This window comes from Rhinoderma darwinii, chromosome 5, assembly GCF_050947455.1.
Source record: "Rhinoderma darwinii isolate aRhiDar2 chromosome 5, aRhiDar2.hap1, whole genome shotgun sequence".
Lineage (NCBI taxonomy): Eukaryota > Metazoa > Chordata > Amphibia > Anura > Rhinodermatidae > Rhinoderma > Rhinoderma darwinii.
Window position 1 is genome coordinate 111,786,017 of NC_134691.1, and position 15,448 is coordinate 111,801,464.

Below are 15,448 nucleotides of genomic sequence, written 5' to 3' on the forward strand. Positions count from 1 at the left end.
TTACCTCAAATAAACAATGGCCTATTTATAATTCTAAATTATAAAGTATAAGAATGTAAAATAAAAAAATGACAACAACCTGCAAAATCTTTTGGGTGTTTAATTGTTGGATGTGACAAGAAGATTTGGATTAAGAAAAGGTGGGGCAAAGAGTCACCAATTACCATGGGCATAACTAGTTCAGATCAGAAAAATAAGTAAACTGTTGTATATTTTTAATTTTACTGCAAACTGAAATAATTCCATTCCACCTACTTCTTTCTTGAAGTTAGTGTTTTTTTTCTTAGGTTTACCTATAGTTCCAGTGAATACTTTGGAGCACATTTGTAAAAAACTGTAATGGGGAAATTTATTAATGGCTTTACGTCACTTTTGTGGGGTTAAAAAGTCGCAAATTATAACCCATGTCCTACTTGCACAATAATTTGCGACTTTTCACCACTTTACTCTTCTTTTGCCATTTTTCAAAAGTGGCAAGAAAAGTGGGTGTGGTTTATCCGGGGGGGGGGGGGGGGGGGTATCCTCCCAAGGACCGACAAGATTTACTACAATTTACGTCTGAAATTCGTGTAAATTATAGCACAAATCCAGATTGTAGATTTGTTTTTTTTGGTGCACGTACAGGCAAAGATGCACCAAATTTATTAAGAGGTGTGCACATTCTGTTTATGACTGGTATGTGAAACGGCAGTCTTAATAAATTCCCTCTATTTTTACTTAAATATAGGGTAAATTCAACTATGTCTGTACAACAGTTTTCTGACTTTAGAGCTAGTCACAAAGAAACCGCGTTCCTTTTTCTTAGCAGATTATCCATAAGAATAGCAACTTAAGCAGAATGGTTAAGACTATATGGCATGTAAGGTACATTATGTTTGAATATATCATTCTGGTAATGGTGTCGTTATTAATAGTGCCCTTTGTTAATACAACATCATCATAGTTAATAACATTTATATTGGTTCAGCCTGCAACTACCATCCCAGTCTAGCAGCACAACCAATAAATGAGTCTCTTGGACCAAAGCAAATGTTATCCCCCACAAGGTTAACATGTAATGATTGAACTTTTACTGCACAACTTAATGGACTTAAGTGTTTCATCACAGTCTGGAAGTTTGCTGTTCTGAGAACATAAGAAGGCAGCAAAATGATACCAGGGCAGAGTTAATCTTATGCATTCTGTAAAAGGACTCAATATATATAACTATATATATATATATATATATATATATATATATATATATATATATAATATATGCTCACTACACACTCACTCACGTGTGTACAAGGGCTGGTATAATAGCTGGGTTTCACCTACTTGGTCGCTCACTATTACTACCCCCTTTATAATCAGGGTCACTAGGGTTATGCCTAGTTCACCTAACTTTTCCTTATACTAACGTCTACTTGCTTTGCTTCTACACGGAATAAGACCGTACAAATAAATACAATTGTATAGTAAATAAAGGGTAATATTTATTACTAACAATAATCACACTTACATACAAAATACACAAACCAAACACAGAACACAGTAACTGATCACAGTATAGTATCAGTATACCCCAATACACATAACACGTTAATATATACTGAGTATACTCACACTATACGTAGTACAGTATAAACACGGTTTCCTATGTTATGCCTCCACCCACATACCTAAACATACATATGAATACAGTTACGTTACAATCCAATACACGCTACCTAATATCACTTTCCCTATACTCTAAGGGTTCAGCAATGGGTTATCAAGGGGAATGGGTTGCTGTGTAAATGGTGGGAAAGGGTTAAACAGGTACAGCAGGGCTAGCAAGTTACTCAGGGCAGCAAGGATAAACAGGGACTCAGGGCTACAAGAGTTGAAGTAAGGAGGGGGGAGATCATAACGTGTAGCTGCTGCTACACGTGGATACTTAGCAGTCCATGTGGTCTCTCAGGAAGGGCCATGAGCCAAGAGCAGGCCAGGAGGGAAGAGGAGACCCTTAGTGGAGCCAGGTAGCAGGAACAAAAGAGAGAGAGAGCTTTGGGAACATTTGTCCTTTTAAACCTCCCCGTGCACACCTGTGTGACCACACAGGCTCATGCACGTGAAAGGGAGGGGCCTGGGCCTCATGGTATCTAGTAGGGGGCTGGAAGGGCAGTTGGAACTTCCTTCTACCTAGATTAGTTCATTGTTTGTTTTACACCCCCCAGGGTGTCTGAGTAGATGACACCTTTCTGGAGGGACAAATACATATATATATATATATATATATATATATATATATATCTACACTACATGTACATAGATATAAATATATAAAACACTTCCCTTTACACATTCAAAGGAAATGTACTTGTGAGGTGACAATTAGAGATGAGCGAACTTATGAAAAGTTCGGTTCGGCAGGTTCGCCGAATTTCATGAAAAAGTTCGATTCGGACCGAACTAGTTCTGACCGAACCTGTAATACAAGAAAGCCCCTAAAAATCATGTATAACACTGTTTAAAAGCCCTAGAAGCCCTGTATAACACTCTTAGATCACCCATGAGTGTATCCAAGTACTTTTGAGCTGTCTTTAAGGCAAAGTTAGTGTCAAAGTTACGCCAACATGTATGGCTATAGGAAAACGGATGGGACACAGTGATAACTAACAGAATCCACTGCACTTGTGCATGTTGTATGCTTAATGCATTGTTAAAAAAGGTACAAAAATTAACCATTTTTGGCGGCAGATGCCTGCCAGGGCTCATACATATAAGGTGGTAAAAGAAGAAGCAATGGCTTTTGACAAGCCCTCAAAAAATGTACCCTTTATGGTGGCAGATGCCTGCCGGGGTTCATCCATACATGGATGTAAAAGCAACAAGCAATGGCTTTTGACAAGCCCTCCAAAAATTGACCCTTTTTATTGGCAGATTCCTGCCGGGGTTCATCCATACATGGATGTAAAAGCAACAAGCAATGGCTTTTCACAAGCCCTCCAGGCAGGCTTGTAGCAGACGGGCGGCAGTGGAGGTGTATTGGTGGTAGTAGAGGGAGCTAGCCAACACAGACAGCAAGGGTGGTAGTAGTAGTAGCAGCACATTAAAAAAAGAGACTGGACGACAGTCACAGGACAAAGCCCTGTGGTAGGGCAGCCCTCAGGCCTGCTTGTAGCAGACGGGCGGCAGTGGAGGTGTATTGGTGGTGGTAGAGGTAGCCTAGCCAACACAGACAGCAAGGGTGGTAGACTGGTAGTAGTAGTAGCAGCACATTAAAAAAAGAGACTGGACGACAGTCACAGGACAAAGCCCTGTGGTGGAGCAGGCCTCAGGCCTGCTTGTAGCAGACGGGCGGCAGTGGAGGTGTATTGGTGGTAGTAGAGGTAGCCCAGCCAACACAGACAGCAAGGGTGGTGGTAGTAGTAGTAGCAGCACATTAAAAAAAGAGAATGGACGACAGTCACAGGGCAAAGCCCTGTGGTGGGGCAGGCCTCAGGCCTGCTTGTAGCAGACGGGCGGCAGTGGAGGTGTATTGGTGGTAGTAGAGGTAGCCAACACAGACAGCAAGGGTGGTAGACTGGTAGTAGCAGCAGCACATTAAAAAAAGAGACTGGACGACAGTCACAGGACAAAGCCCTGTGGTGGGGCAGGCTTGCTTGTAGCAGACGGGCGGCAGTGGAGGTGTATTGGTGGTAGTAGAGGTAGCCAACACAGACAGCAAGGGTGCTAGTAGTAGTAGCAGCACATTAAAAAAAGAGACTGGACAACAGTCACAGGACAAAGCCCTGTGGTGGGGCAGGCCTGCTTGTAGCAGACGGCACTGGGGTGGATTGGTGGTAGAAGTAGTAGCAGCACCAACAGCGGCACATTAAAAAAAGAGTGGACAGGACAGAATCCCGTAGTAGCAGGCGGCAGCGGCAGCAGCAATGTCAGATCTAATCAGTGGCATCAGGCACAGGGGTTTTAAAATCCTCACCGATCCACGCTTGATTAATTTTCAGAAACGTGAGATTTTCCAAGCTATTGGCGGACAATCTTGTTCGCTATGGGGTGACGAAGCCCCCTGCCGCGCTGAATACCCTCTCTGACGCTACACTGGAGGGTGGACAAGACAGTACACCCATGGCAAACTGGGCCAGTTCTTGCCAATGATCCAATCTGCTGACCCAGAAGTCCATGGGGTCTGGGATCAGCATTTCTGACAGAGAAAGGGCATAGTCCAGGTACGAGTGAACCTGGTTGTATAGGTGCTGCACCTGGTGATGGTGAACATCCCTTTGGTGACTACGATGAGTGTCAGGTCGGGGTATTGGATGTAAAAATGATGTCATCATATTTTCCAAACTGAATTGGCTGCTGCTGCTGCTGCCGCTGCTGCCGCCTATTGCAGAGGTAGCTCTGCCAGAGGCGGTGGAACGATGAGACAGTGGGGAGCGGAGAGTGGCCCCCCGGTCAGACATGCTTGCAGCAGGTGTTTGCCGTTTGAAAGCCGTGACAAGCTGGCTGCATAGCTTCTCTCGATAATAAGCCAATTTTGCCTCCCTCTCGGAAGGCGCAAAAAAATCCCCCATTCTGGCTTTATACCGAGGGTCTAAAAGTGTGGCTATCCAGTACTCATCTCTTTGCTTCATGCTAACAATACGACAGTCAGCGCGCAAGTAACGAAGCATACAGCTCGCCATCCTGGCCAGCGTTTCAGAGGGCCCGGTTGGTTCCATCTCCGCCCCATACTGCCATGGTTGTCCATCATCAAGGTGGTCGTCAGACTCGTCATGACCACCATCACTGTCATGTTGTGCGGCTGCCTCGTCCCCTATCCCTTCCTGTGATTCCATCTCCAAATCCAGCTCCTCTTCAGGTCCTGTTTCCTCATCCTCATCCTCCTCCTCAACATCCATAGCCAGATGTGATCCTTCCTCCATCCTTTGCTGAATCATCGCTGTGAGCGTTTGCTCCATAATGAATATCAGCGGCATAACATCGTTCATTCCGCTAGCGTCACGGCTCACAAATCGTGTGGCCTCTTCAAAGGGCCTCAAAACGCGACATGCGTCTCTAACCAGCTGCCAGTGCCTGAGCTCGAAATTACACTGGCTCCAAACGCTGCCCGTCTGCTGCATCAGGAAATCATTCACGGCTTTCCGCTGTTCGTACAGACGGTCCAACATGTGCAGGGTAGAATTCGAGCGTGTTGGAACGTCGCAAATCAGGCTGTGTTCTGGGAGATTGTTTTGACACTGCAAGTCCAGGAGGGCGTGCTTAAATGCATACGAACGTCTAAAGCGAACGCAAACTCTCCTGGACATGGCCTGCACACCCTTCAAACCAACATATGACTTTAAGAAGCGTGTTATGACCAGATTGATCACATGTGCCATGCAAGGAGCGTGTGTCAGGTGACCTAGACGCCGTGCAGCCACAACGTTCTGGCCATTATCAGAGACAACATTGCCCAGTGTGAGTTTCAGAGGAGACAGCCAGCATGCGATTTCCTCCTTAATGCACAGCAGCAGCTCCTGCCCTGTGTGGCTTTTCTCGCCCAGGCTCAGCAGGTGTAAGACAGCGTTGTGGCGCTTCACCTTGCACCTATGAAAAGAGGAGGGAGGAGGAGTGGAAGATACGCTGTGTCCTGTCGGGGACGGGAAGACCTCCAAGGAGGAAGGCAAGGAGGATTAGTAGGAGGAGGAGGATTGTAGGCGCCTGTTGTCCGGAGTTGAACCAGAAAGATACAAGCGTGGAGGTGGTAATGCCTGGCATTGCTGCGGTGGTGCATCGGACTGCAAAATATTGACCCAGTGGGCCTTGAAAGACATGTACTGTCCCTGCCCATAGTTGCTGCTCCACGTGTCGACGGTGGCATGTACCCTGCTGCACACGGATAATTGCAAGGACTGGCACACCTTTTCCTCCACGTGCTTGTGCAAGGCAGGGACAGCTGTTTTGGAGAAGTAATGTCGGCTAGGTATTCACCACCTAGGCTGAGCGCACGCCATCAATTGCTTGAAGCCGGCGGAGTCGACCAGGTGGTACGGCAGCGACTGTACCACCAACAACTTAGCCAGGTGTGAATTAAGCCGCACGACAAGTGGATGACTGGGTATATATTGTTGCTTATTGGACAACGATTCCGTAATGGATAACTGACGGGACGTAGGAGGAGCACTAGATGACAGTGATGATGATGATGACAACGACATGGTGGATAAGGCCTGGCTACTACTTAGATGACAGGGACTCGGAGCAGCAGCAGCGGCAGAGGGTTCTTCATTAGATGTACATGATGATGGTGGGGCATGTTGATTGTCCCACATGACCTTGTGATGCCGCTCCATGTGTTTACGTAGAGCGGTAGTTCCTACATTGCTGCCCTGCCCACGCCTTAATTTCTGTTTGCAGATACGGCACTGTGCCATGTTTTCGTCCTCCGGGAAGGTACAGAAAAATTGCCACACGGCAGAGTACCGTAAAGAGGTAGTACCACGTCCACCACCAACACCACCACCACCCGAGCTTGCCCCTTGTCTGGCAGGCTTTTTTTGGGAGCCTACACCAGCATTAGTGTCGCCGTCACCGGCTCCTGAGCTGACCCTACCGCTGCAACGTTTGGCAGATTGACTTCTGCCCCTACCTCGGCTTGGCTGTTTATCACGGCCAGTGCCGCCACTACTACCCTCCTCCTCTGACGCCGTCATCACCTCGTCACCTGGTTCCCACGTCCTGTCTAAAACAACATCATCATCATAGCCTTCCTCATCATCCCCGCCACTTCTGTTACTGTGTTGTGAATGTGATGTGACATCATGGCGGGCTCCATGCCCCCCCTCATTACTGCGTCTGCCACCACGGCTACCACCACCAACACCCCCACTACCGCAGCTATGCGTCTCAGACACCGCTTCCACCTCCACCACCGCCGCAACACACTCCGTTGGCTGACTCGCGGAAAACAAATCATCATCATCACTATGTTGTTCAGTATCTTCCTTCGCACCCGAGGAGATGTCTCTTAGGACTCTCAGGAAAGATGGCTTCCCGCTAGGAAGGGGGAGCGAAGACATAGATGATGGAATGGAAACGCTAGAAATACCTATATTACTACTGTCACTGTGCCAAGGAACTGTAGAGGATCTGGAATCCAACGAAACCTGGCTTGAAGCCAGATCGTCAGAGTCTTCCTGCTGAGATGACCGCGAGCCAGCCAACCAGTCCACAATGGCCGTATTGTCTAAAGTAACCCGCCCACCGGAGGAGATGGGCAAGTCTGGCTTGCTGATGCTGCTATTACTACCAGCACGCACATGGCTGCTGCTACTAGTGGAACTGGGCACATGTCTTGTGCCACAAATGCTGGTACTGGGTCTGGCACAAACAGATCCAACATTTGGACTGGAAGAGGAGACGGCATGGGTGTTTTTTCCTCTACCCCGTCCTTTCACAACCTTTTTTTTACCAGACATTTCACTTCTGGAGTGCAGCAAGTTGAATTAAAACCTGGGGGATGAGCCCCTTCTAAAAGCGTATTCACACTGACACTGGCTTGGCAAATGGCAATGAATGAGAATTTTTTATCAGCCACTGTGCACTCAGGGAATGTTGGGCGTTGTAGTACTACTACAAAGGCTGCCTGTATTGCAAGTTGTATTGTTACTTGTTTGTTATGTTAACGGCCGGGGATGAGCCCCTTCTAAAAGCGTATTCACACTGACACTGGCTTGGCAAATGGCAATGAATGAGAATTTCTATCAGTCACGCCGCAGTGCACTCGGGGAATGCTGGGTGTTGTAGTACTACGTCTACTACAAAGGCTGCCTGTATTGCAAGTTGGATTGTTATTTGTTTGTTATGTTAACGGCCGGGGATGAGCCCCTTCTAAAAGCGTATTCACACTGACACTGGCTTGGCAAATGGCAATGAATGAGAATTTCTATCAGTCACGCCGCAGTGCACTTGGGGAATGCTGGGTGTTGTAGTACTACGTCTACTACAAAGGCTGCCTGTATTGCAAGTTGGATTGTTATTTGTTTGTTATGTTAACGGCCGGGGATGAGCCCCTTCTAAAAGCGTATTCACACACTGACACTGGCTTGGCAAATGGCAATGAATGAGAATTTCTATCAGCCACGCCGCAGTGCACTCAGGGAATGCTGGGCGTTGTAGTACTACGTCTACTACAAAGGCTGCCTGTATTGCAAGTTGGATTGTTATTTGCTTGTTATGTTAACGGCCGGGGATGAGCCCCTTCTAAAAGCGTATTCACACACTGACACTGGCTTGGCAAATGGCAATGAATGAGAATTTCTATCAGCCACGCCGCAGTGCACTCAGGGAATGCTGGGCGTTGTAGTACTACGTCTACTACAAAGGCTGCCTGTATTGCAAGTTAGATTGTTATTTGTTTGTTATGTTAACGGCCGGGGATGAGCCCCTTCTAAAAGCGTATTCACACACTGACACTGGCTTGGCAAATGGCAATGAATGAGAATTTCTATCAGCCACGCCGCAGTGCACTCAGGGAATGCTGGGCGTTGTAGTACTACGTCTACTACAAAGGCTGCCTGTATTGCAAGTTGGATTGTTATTTGTTTGTTATGTTAACGGCCGGGGATGAGCACCTTCTAAAAGCGTATTCACACACTGACACTGGCTTGGCAAATGGCAATGAATGAGAATTTCTATCAGCCACTGTGCACTGACTCAGGGAATGCTGGGCGTTGTAGTACTACAAAGCCTGCCTTTATTGCAAGTTGGATGCAACGGGGATGAGCCCTTATAAAAGCGTATTCACACACTGGCTGAGTAGTGAGTAGTGGATGAGCCCCTTCGATTCCTGGATTCCTGCCTTTTAGATTCCTAAAGCTTTCCCTTACTGCACAGAGATGCTATCCCTACAGCTCCTGTCTCTAAAATGGCCGCTGAGCTCCGTGCATAGACTTTTATTGCAGGCTTGAGCCCGCCCCTATGCTGCCTCCCGATTGGCTGGGAGAGCCGTTTGCAAGGCATTATGGGGTAGCCTGATGTCAGGTGATCTTGTGAAATCCTCCATTTTAGATGTAACATGTGGCAGGCGCCAAAATGTAGCCGGGTTCGGTCAAAACGGGTTCGGCCGAACCCGGTGAAGTTCGGATTCGCTGCGAACCGAACTTTTCCGGAAGTTCGGACCGAAACCGGGTTCGGTTGTCCCAGTTCGCTCATCTCTGGTGACAATTTTCTACTATGTATATTGTCCAAGAATTATCTGGTACAATGCCCTCAAGTAATCAACATTATAGACAAAAGAGTATTTTGTGGTTAGAAAAAAAAAATAAACATCAAAAAGCATACCTATAGCGGAGGTCCTACCCAATAGTATAAATCAAGATAAGTGTATTTCACTTCGTTCCAGTGTTCCCTCTAGTGGAATATCTACGATCACTAGAATATCCAACTTTTCGTAGCTGTTTTTTTTTAACATAAGAGAACCAATGAAGTACATTATATAACTGAACAAAGACCTAGACGTGGAACTATCGTATAAATCAATTCTACACTGCGTGAACACAACTGCTAAACTGTACAACATCTTGCCTTTAATAACTCAGTAATTACAATGATCTGCATTGTGTTTTGTGCTTTCATTAATACAACCTAGAAAGTTTAATAAGTGCAGAGTTATTTCTCTAAATTCCTGTGTAATACGCATCTGATGAAACACATCTTATGTATCTGAAAGACAAGCCTCTGTATGTCTCTATAGGAAACAATAAGCATACGGAGTTACAGTATCAGCTTATAGACTTGAATAGAGGCCATCATACTCAAAAGGATCCAGAAAACCCAGACCTGGGTTGCTGTTCCTACTGCCGACGACACACAAATTTAGCTCTTTGGCCCGGATGTTACCTCTCTGCTATCCATAGACTGCTTGCACCTTTACCAGAATTTTTGTTTACAGAATGTTGTACCTCCTAGTACAACCAAAAAAGGTGAACATAACCTCACATGTCTCTAAATCTTTTCTAGTATCCCATTGATAATACACTGTTGCACCTCTTTTCTTACATCTCCACCTCGGTCTCCCCTGGAGACCCTGGAGGTCTATCCTCCACCTAGGTCCGTACCTACCCATATCTTTGCAATGCAGAGTTCAGCCCTCTGCCAGTCCCTTCACTGATTATTGCCCAACAAATTCACTTTAAAATACTAACCATGACATACAAGGCTGTACACAAGTTTTTCGCCGCCATACATCTCCGCACTAATCTGCTGACATCTACACACACACATGATCTCCGGTCCTCAAAATGATCTTATTCTCTGCTTTCCTCTGGTCTGCTTTTCATATCATTACCTTCAAGATTTCACTTGTTCATCACCCATACTATGGAACCAGCTACCCCAACACCTCAGACTCGCTCCCACCGTCCAAACCTTCAAAAGCAACCTCAAAACCCACCTCTTCAAAAAAACTTACAACCTTCAATAACCACTACTCTACTGGATGAACAGCTTCTACCTTAACCTTCTGACTCAGATCCCCGTAGGATTGTAAGCCTATGGCCTTAACTCTTTCTGTATCCTGTCTCATGTCATGTATTTAAACCCTTCTGCATTTCCTTATGTACAGCACCGTGGAATTAATGGTGCTTTAAAATATATAATAAGAAGAATAAGAATAAAAAATAAAACATTTTAAATTAAGGTTTTACCAGTAGAGTCTAGTAATTGTGAGGTACCTACTAGCGTAAGAATCAGTGGGTCGTGGACCCACTGTGCTACTCAACCGGTTTGGCTTAGGGCCATCTCTAATGGCATTATCTAAGTAGCCTCCTCGGTAGATCTGGACTTTGTTGCGGGGAGACTACCAGGTTGCTACCTCTAGAGGTGGTCCAGGTGTGAGTAGCAGCTGGCCCAGCAGCCCAGGATACAATGGTGTAGTACACCGAGGGTACAGGCAACTGGCAGATGATACCTTGGGAGATGGGTGTGGATGAGAAGTCACAGTTTGTAACCTGTAATAAGACTCAGTCTCGTCTCAGGTAGCTGGACACAGACTGGCAGTAGATAGCAGGATGCATACTGATGGCGGGTAACAGGATACGGACTGTTAGCAGGTGGCTTTATGCAGACTGGTAGCGAGCAACTGGATACAGTCTAGTAGCGGGGAGCTAAATACAGACTGGTGGCGTGTAGTTGAATACAGACTCGCAGCGAAAAGCTGGATATAGACTTGTAGGGGATAGCTGAATACAACTGATAGCAGGTAGCGAGGTGCGGACTGGTATCAGGATGCAAATAAGAACTTTTGCAGGACACAACTAGGTTGCACCAAAGTTGCTCAGGCCCCAGGTGATATTGTCAGGGTAGCTTCCTTCTCCCTGTTATCTCACACCGAATAACCACCTCTGTAAATTGAAAGCTGAATGCATTCATGGAAAAAAGTACACCACACAGACAAATGTTGGTAGACATCTTTCCCTCAGTTCAGTAGGAAGTGAACTAACTTTATTTGAACAAACAACACAAAGAAATCTTCTCTGTAGGAAGGTGGGACGTGCTTAAGCCCCATTGGCTCCATTCAGCTGTAAATCCATCTGCACACTCCTCTTGCATTCCAGGGGCGGTGTCTTCCATAGGCGTGTTTCTCATACATTCTATATCTTGTTTCATTTACAAATCTTTGTGTAATATACTGATTTTTAGTTTATATAAAGTAATAATGTTTTTGCAAACAATATACATGGTAATGATCCCTGATAATATGAGGAGGTGCAATAGGGATTGTATTGGGTGGGCAGGGAGTGCCCTAAGTCAGATGCGGCTGCGATCAGGATGTGAGGAAGGACAGATACGCAGGGCGGGTAGGAGACCCAGCAGCGTAGGCCACTGGCAGGAGCGGCACCCGTATCCTGCGTTATGGCTAGACTACTATTATAATTCTAACAAGGTGTTCCAGGCCATTTTTTTAATCTTGAAAACCATGTGCATAGGGATTTTTTGAAACATTCTACAGGCACTCTTAATGTCATGTTTAGGCCTATCCTACAGCTGCACAGAACATGTGAGTGTCCTTATTAATTGCATTGTAATTTCTGCTGTCATTATTGCACACAGAAGTAATATAAGCACTAAGGTAAATTAAAATGGTATTCCAAACTCACATTTATGGCATATTCACCTCTGGGATCCGCACATATGTGAAGAACTAGGGTGTTTCCATAACTCCCATAGAACTGAATGGAGAGAGCTGCGCACATGGCACACGACCACCTCTTTCTTTATTCTTCACCTGGATGCGGCGTCCGCTTCTCCCCGATCTTTCACATAGGTGCAGGTTCCAGAGGAGAGACCAGCCCCTATCAAACATTTATGTTAAATCCTGTGGATATGCCAAAAAGGTGTGAGTTGGGAATACCCCCTTTAACCGAGCAGCAAGTGATCTTGTCTAATAATAGCTTGAGATGAAGTTGTCTCTGGCTGGACCTCATGGGCTCTGTTGTGCCAGGCCCCATTGTAGTGTCAGAAACCAAGCCCACCAAGGTCATCATCAGATCAAGGGCTGGTAATGCCAACGATCTTTCATTTTGTTCATCGTCCGACATATAAAGCTCATGTTTCAAGTTTAATTGTTTTTTCCAGTTACACATTTAATTTCTTCTGTTTGCTATGAGCTAATTTAATTTTAAGCAACAACAATTGAATTCAGATCTCTTACCAACTAATTTGATTTGTTTGATGAGTTGCTTCATTTAGATAATCCTTATAGAGGCGACAGTTGTTTATAATGCTCTATAATTGGATGGTAGTTAGAAAAATAAATTTTTGCTTATTGAAAAAATGTGGTCAAATTAAATTAGCCATCAAATAAAGAAGGAAAGAGTCAGTTTTCATAATACATAGCGAAGGTGTGCAATGTCAAAGGTCGCCAACAGCTGTGAGTGATATCTGTTCCATAATTGTCTAGCTAATTTAGCTATATTACGTCTTTATGGTAATTCTTCTGTAATTACACTATGTATTGTTAAGGAGGGAGTGAAAATTAGAAAATAAATGCGAGCTTCTTGTCTGTGTACTATTATGTCTCGACATTTGACAGCTATCATTACAAAATACTGAAATTCTCATACTTCAGGCTGGCTTTTCTGTCAGTTTTGAGTTTTCCGTAAAGTGAATGACAAGCTTCAACTTCACTTCCTTGAATCTTGGAATATATTAGAAATTTATCACGGTGATTTCATATAATTTCAATTTATAGGACTGTTCTATTATTTTCTGTTTCAGATTATGCACATCAGATATTTACTTTGAATAGATCTTCTCACAGTGCATAATGTATAATGCATAAAGCGCTGAGTGACTGCAGAAGTGATGTGTCAGAAAAGTGTCACTGCAGTGTTCTGTGACGTTGTTCACTGACATCGATAATTGGGGGGCTGCGGGATTCAAACGACTTCCTAATCACTAGTTAATGGGGTTAGGGGATGCTGAGGAATTAATGACAAACAAATTAAGAACGGAAGGTGTAAAACATTGCCATCCTCAGATGTGCTGCTTTCAATTAACAACAGGAGTCAATTTAAAGGAAGAGTCATTGCACCTGGTTAATGACAGTGATAATTACATGCTGCCACTCTGAAACTATGGGGACTAGAATAAACTCCAGATTCAAATCACCAGTCTTATGGGTACGAGATCTCTGCTGTAGTAGTTTAGCTGCTTCTTCTAACACTGAGCTCTCTCTCAAGTAGTCTGATGCCGTTTTTATGTATTTCTTTTTTGTTTATATGTTCAAAGTGATGGATCGGATATGTTAAGAAATTCTTTAAAATGAAAAAATGTCATCTTACAACCAAAGTAAGATGATGATAAGTATGTGAAAATATAAGACACTATGAAATGTATATTTTAGTTCACCTAAAATGGTTATTAGCAGTGAAATCCATGCATATTTATTCTGTGACCTATCTACTCATTCTCCCTGGGGGCTGACTTTCTCTATGTTGTCGAACCAGCTTGTAAAAACCACCTGCACCCAATATCCCCATAAATACGTCGGTTTGCAGATTTTCTGTATTTAGCAGTATACATTGCATTCAGAAAGTCTTCAGACCCTTTTACTTTTTTTTTTTACATTTTGTTATGTTGAGTCTTTGTGCCAAAATAAAAAAAAATGAACGTTTTTCCCCATCATCCTGCACTCAATATGCAATTATGACAAATTGAAAACAGAATTTTAGACATTTTTGCAAATTTATTAAAAATGAAAAACCTCACATTTTTGCTATGACACTTGAAATTTAGCTCTGGGGGCATCCCATTTCTCTAGATTATCTTTGAAATGTTTTGACAATTAGATTGGAGTCCACCTGTGGTGAATTCATTTGATTGGACATAATTTGGAAAGACACAACCTTGTCTACATAAAGTCTTACAGCTGACAATGCATATCAGAGCAAAAACCAAGCCATGGGGAGGAAAGAACTGCCTGTAGAACTCAGAGACAGGATTATGTGGAGGCACAGATCTGGAGGAGGGTACAAAAAAAAGTTCCCAAGATCACAGTGGCCTCCATAATTCTTAAATGGAAGAAGATTAGAATAACCAGGACTCTTCCTAGAGCTGACCGCCCCACCAAACTAAGTAATCGGGGAAGAAGGACCTTGGTAAGAGGTGACCAAGAACCCAATGGTTACTCTGGCTGAGCTCCAAAGATCCTGTGTGCAGATGGGAGAAACTTCCAAAAGGTCAACTATCACTGTAGAACTCCACCAGTCTGGCAGAATGGCCAGAAAGAAGCCTCTCCTCAGTAAAATACACATGAAAGCCTGTCTGGAGTTTGGAAAATAGCACCTAAAGGACTCTCAGACTGTGAGAAACAAGATTTAATTATCTGATGAAACCAAGATTGAACTTTTTGGCCTCAATTCTAAGCGTCATGTCTGGAGGAAACCCTGCACTGCTCATTACCTGCCCAACACCATCCCTACAGTGAACCATGGTAGTGAAAGTATCATGCTGTGTGGGTGTTTTTCAGCAGCTTTGACAGGTGGACTGCTCAGGGTTGAGGAAAAGATGAATGGAGCAATGTACAGAGATATTCTTAATAAAAACCTGTTCAAATTGCTCTGTATCTCAGATTTAGCCGAAGGTTCACTTTGCAACAAGACAATGATCCTGAGCAAACAGCCAAGACAACACAGAAGTGGCTTAGGAACGACTCTGCAAATGTCCTTGAGTGGCCCAGCTGGATCCCTGACCTGAACCCAATCTAACATTTCTGGAGAGACATGAAAATGACGGTCCCCATCCAACCTGACTGAGCTTCAGAGGATCTGCAAAGTCGAATGACAGAAAATCCCCAAATCCAAGTGTGCAAACCTTGTGGCATCATACCAATGAATACTGGAGGCTGTTATCGCTGCCAATGGTCCTTCAACTATGTACTGAGTGAAGGTTCTGAATACTTATGTCTATGCAATATTTCAGTTTTTCCTTTTCA

At 44.4% G+C, this 15,448-nt stretch overlaps 1 protein-coding gene across 4 annotated transcripts in view; it reads left to right on the forward strand.

Annotated features, from left to right (window-relative positions):
• PTPRM (protein tyrosine phosphatase receptor type M) overlaps positions 1–15,448 on the forward strand; it is a 748,757-nt gene that overhangs the window by 265,949 nt on the left and 467,360 nt on the right. The gene's annotated exons all lie outside the window — the stretch shown is intronic.